The sequence below is a fragment of the Mesoplodon bidens genome (assembly GCF_964165515.1).
Source record: "Mesoplodon bidens genome assembly, chromosome: 8".
Lineage (NCBI taxonomy): Eukaryota > Metazoa > Chordata > Mammalia > Artiodactyla > Ziphiidae > Mesoplodon > Mesoplodon bidens.
Genome location: NC_138165.1, coordinates 6,785,540 through 6,793,466, shown reverse-complemented (window position 1 = coordinate 6,793,466; position 7,927 = coordinate 6,785,540).

Here is a 7,927-nt window from a genome sequence, read left to right as displayed (position 1 = left end):
TGGTCGGCCTCATAGGGCCTCACCCCAGGCTTGGCCTCTAGTTTCACCAGCAGTGCGCTTGAGGGCTGGCTGCTGCCTGGCGCAGTGAGGGTTGAGGATGCCCACTGTCTAGGACAAGCTGCAGGTCTACACAGGCAAGGTGGGACACGGGATGGAGAGGATACAGGTGCTCAGCAGGGGGCCCGGCAGCAGGAGGTTGGGGAGTGAAGCTCTGACACGCTCCTGACCACTGACCTTCTTTTCCCTCTGTTTTCTCAACTGGAATATTGACGTGGATGCCAGGCCTCCCTGGGGACAGCTGTGTTCCTGCTCCCTGGCCTAACCCCCAACTCCCGAGTCTGTCCTGGCCACGATACCCCTTTGAAGCTAAAGTGTCAAGAATCCTGGCCAGATGGAGATCAATTTTAAAATACAGAAGAGAGTAGCGAAAATAAAGAAGTGAATGAATGAAATTGAACACCCTCATTCACCCGTGGATGTTCTGTAATCTGTTTGCATTTTCACCCATGGATGCAGATGTCCCACTGAGTTAGAGAAGTGGAATTACACTCAGGTCCCCAGATGTCACTCTGATCCCTCTTGGTCCTTTGTCCCTGCTGGACCCCAAAGGGAACAGGATGGAGAGGTTGGGCTTGGGTCACTTTCCTTACACTGGACCCCTCCCCAAGAGGCAGCATCTTCTACCCAGATTGCTCACTGGTCACCCCGCAGGCATCAGGCCACTGGCCTTGAGCGTAGGTGGTGTCCTCCATGGGAAAGATGAAGTAAAGAGGTGGGAGGGAGCTCTGTGCAGCCAGAACCCCCGTTCAGGGTGTCGGCCCACAATTTCTGGCCAAGCCTTAACCACATGCAAGTCAGCGTTTTTAAGCCTGAGGTTTTTCCTCGGAGAACAAGAGCAGTAGTCCTGACTCACAGGGAACTATACCCAGTCTCTTGGGATAAACCATAATGGAAAAGAATATAAAAGAAGAAAGTATATCCAAAATATAGCAGAGGGAGGAACACTCTCAAACTCATTCTACGACGTTACCATCACCCTGATACCAAAACCAGACAAAGATGTCACAAAGAAAGAAAACTACAGGCCAATATCACTGATGAACATAGATGCAAAAATCCTCAACAAAATACTAGCAAACAGAATGCAACAGCACATTAAAAGGATCATACACCATGATCAAGTGGGGTTTATTCCAGGAATGCAAGGATTCTTCAATATACGCAAATCAATCAACGTGATACACCATATTAACAAATTGAAGGAGAAAAACCATATGATCATCTCAGTAGATGCAGAGAAAGCTTTTTGACAAAATTCAACACCCATTTATGATAAAAACCCTGTAGAAAGTAGGCATAGAGGGAACTTTCCTCAACATAATAAAGGCCATATATGACAAACCCACAGCCAACATCGTCCTCAATGGTGAAAAACTGAAAGCATTTCCACTAAAATCAGGAACAAGACAAGGTTGCCCACTCTCACCACTATTATTCAACATAGTTTTGGAAGTTTTAGCCACAGAAATCAGAAAAGAAAAAGAAATAAAAGGAATCCAAATTGGAAAAGAAGAAGTAAAGCTGTCACTGTTTGCAGATGACATGATACTATACATAGAGAATCCTAAAGATGCTACCAGAAAACTATTAGAGCTAATCAATGAATCTGGTAAAGTAGCAGGATACAAAATTAATGCACTGAAATCTCTGGCATTCCTATACACTAATGATGAAAAATCTGTGAAATTAAGAAAACACTCCCATTTACCATTGCAACAAAAAGAATAAAATATCTAGGAATAAACCTACCTAAGGAGACAAAAGACCTGTATGCAGAAAATTATAAGACACTGATGAAAGAAATTAACGATGATACAAATAGATGGAAAGATATACCATGTTCTTGGATTGGAAGAATCAACATCGTGAAAATGACTCTACTACCCAAAGCAATCTACAGATTCAATGCAATCCCTATCAAACTACCACTGGCATTTTTCACAGAACTAGAACAAAAAATTTCACAATTTCTATGGAAACACAAAAGACCCCGAATAGCCAAAGCAATCTTGAGAACGAAAAATGGAGCTGGAGGAATCAGGCTCCCTGACTTCAGACTATACTACAAAGCTACAGTAATCAAGACAGTATGGTACTGGCACAAAAACAGAAAGATAGATCAATGGAACAGGATAGAAAGCCCAGAGGTAAACCCACGCACATATGGTCACCTTATCTTTGATAAAGGAGGCAAGAATATACAGTGGAGAAAAGACAGCCTCTTCAATAAGTGGTGCTGGGAAAACTGGACAGGGACATGTAAAAGTATGAGATTAGAACACTCCCTAACACCATACACAAAAATAGGCTCAAAATGGATTAAAGACCTAAATGTAAGGCCAGACACTATCAAACTCTTAGAGGAAAACATAGGCAGAACACTCTATGACATAAATCACAGCAAGATCCTTTTGGACCCACCTCCTAGAGAAATGGAAATAAAGACAAAAATAAACACATGGGACCTAATGAAACTTAAAAGCTTCTGCACAGCAAAGGAAACCATAAATAAGACCAAAAGACAGCCCTCAGAATGGGAGAAAATACTTGCAAATGAAGCAACTGACAGAGGATTAATCTCCAAAATTTACCAGCAGCTCATGCAGCTCAATAACAAAAAAACAAACAACCCAATCCAGAAATGGGCAGAAGACCTAAATAGACATTTCTCCAAAGAAGATATACAGATTGCCAACAAACACGTGAAAGAACGCTCAACATCATTAATCATTAGAGAAATGCAAATCAAAACTGCAATGAGATATCACCTCACACTGGTCAGAATGGCCATCATGAAAAAATCTAGAAACAATAAATGCTGGAGAGGGTGTGGAGAAAGGGGAACACTCTTGCACTGCTGGTGAGAATGTAAATCGATACAGCCCCTATGGAGAACAGTATGGATGTTCCTTAAAAAACTACAAATAGAACTACCATATGACCCAGCAATCCCACTGCTAGGCATATACCCTGAGAAAACCATAATTCAAAAAGAGTCATGTACCAAAATGTTCATTGCAGCTCTATTTACAATAGTCAGGACATGGAAGCAACCTAAGTGTCCATCAACAGATGAATGGATAAAGAAGATGTGGCACATATATACAATGGAATATTACTCATAAAAAGTACTCATACTTTTTATTACTCATAAAAAGAAATGAAATTGAGTTACTTGTTGTGAGGTGGATGGACCTAGAGTCTGTCATACAGAGTGAAGTAAGTCAGAAAGAGAAAAACAAATACTGTATGCCTACACATATATATGGAATCTAAGGAAAAAAAAAAAAAAGGTCATGAAGAACCTAGGAGTAAGATGGGAATAAAGACACAGACCTACTTGAGAATGGACTTGAGGATATGGGGAGGGGGAAGGGTAAGCTGGGACAAAGCGAGAGAGAGGCATGGACATATATACACTACCAAACGTAAGGTAGATAGCTAGTGGGAAGCAGCCGCATAGCACAGGGAGATCAGCTCGGTGCTTTGTGACCACCTAGAGGGGTGGGATAGGGAGGGTGGGAGGGAGGGAGACGCAAGAGGGAAGAGATATGGGAACATATGTATATGTATAACTGATTCACTTTGTTATAAAGCAGAAACTAACACACCATTGTAAAGCAATTATATTCCAATAAAGATGTTAAAAAAAAAAAAAGATTTTGCGCTTCCTTGGTGGTGCAGTGGTTGAGAGTCCACCTGCCGATGCAGGGGACACGGGTTCGTGCCCCGGTCCAGGAAGATCCCACATGCCGTGGAGCGGCTGGGCCTGTGAGCCATGGCCGCTGAGCCTGCACGTCCGGAGCCTGTGCTCCGCAACGGGAGAGGCCACAATAGTGAGAGGCCCACGTACTGCAAAAAAAAAAAAAAAAAAAATAGTGTTTGTTGAACGAATGAATGAACGGTGCTTTAATCCCTCAGTCTTTGAGCTCTGGGATTATATTTTTCCAGCTTTATTGAAGTATAATTGACAAATAAAAATTGTATATATTTTTTTAAAAAAGAAGAAAGTATATATGTGTATAACTGAGTCACTTTGCTGTACAGCGGAAATTAACACAACATTGTAAATCAACTATACTTCAATAAAAAAAAAATGTGGCCATTTAACTGGGACTACTGTGCGCTTGGCCTGAACCGTGGTGTATGCATCCCGTAAATGGTGGTGACGGGCGTCTGGAACAAAGGCCCTCCCAACCCCAATACTCCTGTGACCCCTCCCTCAGAGGCAGGGACTCAGCTGCCCCTGGCCGAGGCCCCTCCAAGCCAGACAGACAGCCTCCTCTCGTCTCGGGCGCTACCCTCTGGGCAGGTGCCTCGGCCACCAGGGCCTCCCCTTGATGTTCAGCTGCCCGCATCCACCATCCTCACCCGCTCCAGCTTCTCCCTTCATCCCTGCCTCCTGAAGGCTTCTCCGTGATCTCTGGGTCCAGCACAGCCCAGCACCCTCAGTGGCCACGCTGTCCCAGGAGCCACCCACTCCTGGGCACGTTCCTGACATCTCTGATGTGGGAAGGGCCTGAGTTGGAGGACAGAGCCAGAGGACCTGGGCACCTGGGTTCCTTCTCAGTATGGATGGGCCCCCCAGATGCCAGGGGACCTGGGCATGCTGTTTTCTTTCTGTGGGCCTCAGTTTCCCCCGAAGCAGCAACAGAAGAGTTTATGTAACCAAGGGTGGGATCCAGCTGCTCGCTGCTCAAAAGCCAATAAAGAGGCCAGGCTGATGGAAAGGAAAGTTTGCTTTATTCTGGATGCCGGCAACTGGGGCAAGGCAGGTGGGTGGACGCCTGTCCAAAGGCCGACTCCCCCCCCACACCCTGACAATCAGGGGGCAAGAGCTTGGAGGGGGCTACGTTCAGAAACAGCACAGTCAGCTCTGACTGTCACCTTGAAATTGGTCATCGGTGGTCTGACCACCATCATCTTGATTGTTTTCAGAATAGTTAGTCTTCAGTTCCAGGGTCGGTTTGTTCCCATTTCTTTGAGGCCAGTTCTTGGAATTGTGGAAGCTTAGGTCATGGCGACAGGCTGGTCATCATGTAGTTAACTTCTTCTACCTGTTGGCAGTTCCAGTATCTACAAGACAGCTCCCAGGATATGGCTTAGAATATTATCTACAGCCCTTGAGAAGGAACTAAAGGTCCTTTACTCTGCTTAATGACTGAACGATTATTATTTGGTCTCCTCTGACTGTTTTCCTTTGTTTCTGCATTTTCTCACTTCTCTGATTAAACTTATTCTTTGGCTAAAGTTTTTCCACAGACAAAAGGCGGGCGGAGGACATGGGGGACAAGGACCATAGGGCCCTGCTCCGTTTCATTTAGACAAGTTCAGAGTTGTTCGCAGCCTGTTCCTCCCCACGCTGGGCATCCTCAGAGCCCCTCTCATAAATCCGTGCCCTCTCCCCATCCCAGTCTGGCCCCTCAGAGCAGAGTTTGGGGTGCACAGACACGCTGCAGAAGGAAGGTTTGGGGGGACGGCTTTGAAGACCCCTGGACTGGGCGATGTCGAGGGTTCCCGGCCGCGCTGACCGTCCAGGGCCGGGTGACACGGGTCCGGCTGGCATTGCTGCAGCCGGGTCACGCGGAAGCAGTATCTTCCCTTCCACGCCTCCTCTGTCACTCTGTGCCAGAGACGGTCAGGACCAGCCCAGAAGCCTTCGCCCGCCTCACAGTGGGCCCTGTGTGTCCCCGCCCAGCCCTGCACCCCCAGGCCCGGCCTCTGTTTTGTACACAAGCACCCAGGACGGGGCGTTGGAAACCTGCGGGCTGGTTTTGTCTTTCCAAAAACAATGCCCTTTTTTTTCTTAAAGGCACCTTTGCACACTCAGGTTGGGAAGGTAAGTAGAGGCCCTCAGAGAGGGCTGGAGGAGATGGGAGACCACAGCCCTGCATCCCCCCGCTACCTGCACGGGCCGGAGGGTCCCCCTGCATCACCCTGTCCAGCAAGGTGCCTGCCTGCCACACAGCACAGTGGGCTGAGTGACTGTTGGCTAAAAAAAAAATAATGAATGAATCTTGACACAGAGCCCCTAAACATCACCCTAGCTTTGACTTTTTTTTTTTTTTTTTTTTTACTTTTTTGAGATTGTGTCTCTATCAGGGCAGAGTCAAGGAGTGATTCAGGGCACAGGCTTGAGCCCAAACACTGGGGTTCAGATTCTCTCTTGGACAAGGTAACGAGCCTCTCCCGTTCCAGTTCCCTCCTTCCTGAAACGGGGCTGTGGATGGCGTCTGAGCAGGGCCGTTGGGAGCGTTGGTGTCTAGACCCTAAACAGAGCCGGGCACAGGGGTGACACCAGATGTGTCAGCAAGTCCTTTCTTCATCATGGGTTTATTTATTTATTATTAAACACCATGGAGGCAGTGAATGCTGGACTTACAGCTGGCGTGCTTTTCTGAGCCACCCAAGAATGGGGCCTGTGGGGTCGTGCAACCATGTTCTGCCCACGGTCATATGAGGGGAAGTTGCTGGGGGCTGCTTTCAGGCTGGCCTCTAAAGCCTCTCCTCCCAGCCTGCAGGGTCTCAGCCCATCCTCTCTCTGGAGCAAAGGGTCAAACGGAGGGCTCTGGGGCCCTAGAAAACAGCGGGACCCCCAGAGGGAGGGAACCTTGGTCCCTGAATGACCCCATGGAACACAGCCCAGCAGCCCAGATCAGCCTGGGACACAGAGAAGAAATAAATCTTTATTGTGTTGGCTGAGGTCTAGGGAGTGTTTTATGGTGTCTAGCATTATTTACCTAATACGGCCATAATGTGAGACTACAGTAATCAATTCTTCTCAGGGCATCGCCAACTTAATCTTTTTTTCTAATAATTGTTATCTTGGTGGGATTGTGTTATATTCTTGGTAGTCTTCTTTTCAACACTATCTTTTGGCTACTTCACAGACAGTTGAGTTGGTCTACCACCCATTCTTCTCTTAAGTCACTAACAACCTAAAAATAAATGGCACCCAAAGCACTAAGTAGCACTAAGTAGAGCACGTGGTTCCATCCACCCCTTTACGTGGCCCAAGGGCAGAGTTGGGACATGGCTGAGATGGGGACCATGGTACATGACCTCACCAAGGGTGTGAAGAGTTGAGAGGTACCCGGAGAAAACTCTAATTTGAAAGGATACATGCGCCCCTATGTTCATAGCAGCACTATTCACAATAGCCAAGACATGGAAGCAACCTAAATGTCCATGGACAGAGGGGTGGATAAAGAAGATGTGGTACATATATACAGTGGAATATTACTCAGCCATGAAAAAGAATTATTTCATGCTATTGCAGCAACATGGATGAACCTAGAGATGATCACACTAAGTAAGTCAGAAAGAGAAAGACAAATACCATATGATATCACTTATATATGGCATCTAAAAAGTGATACCAATAAACTTATTTACAAAACAGAAATAGATTCACAGACACAGAAAACAAACTTATGGTTACCGTAGGGGAAAGGGGGAGAGGGATAAATTGGGAGTTTGGGATTAGCAGATACACACAACTGTATATAAAACAGATAACCAACAAGGTCCTACTGTACAGCACAGGGAATTATGCTCAAGATCCTGTCATAAACCATAATGGAAAAGAATCTGAAAAAGAGTATATGTGTATCACTGAATCACTTTGCTGTACAGCAACAATTAACACATTGTAAATCAACTATACTTTAACTTAAAAAAAGAAAAAGAATTGGGAGGAAGGGCATCCCACAACCTACCTAGACATCCTGGATCCTCCTTCCCAGCTCAGAGCAGCCCCTCACCCAGCATGTGCTTCCTCCCTACCTCTGGCTCCATCACCCCCTCCCCAGAGCCACCTGGCACAGCCCTGGAGTCCCTGGCAGTCCTTGGAGCCGACAGACGCAGG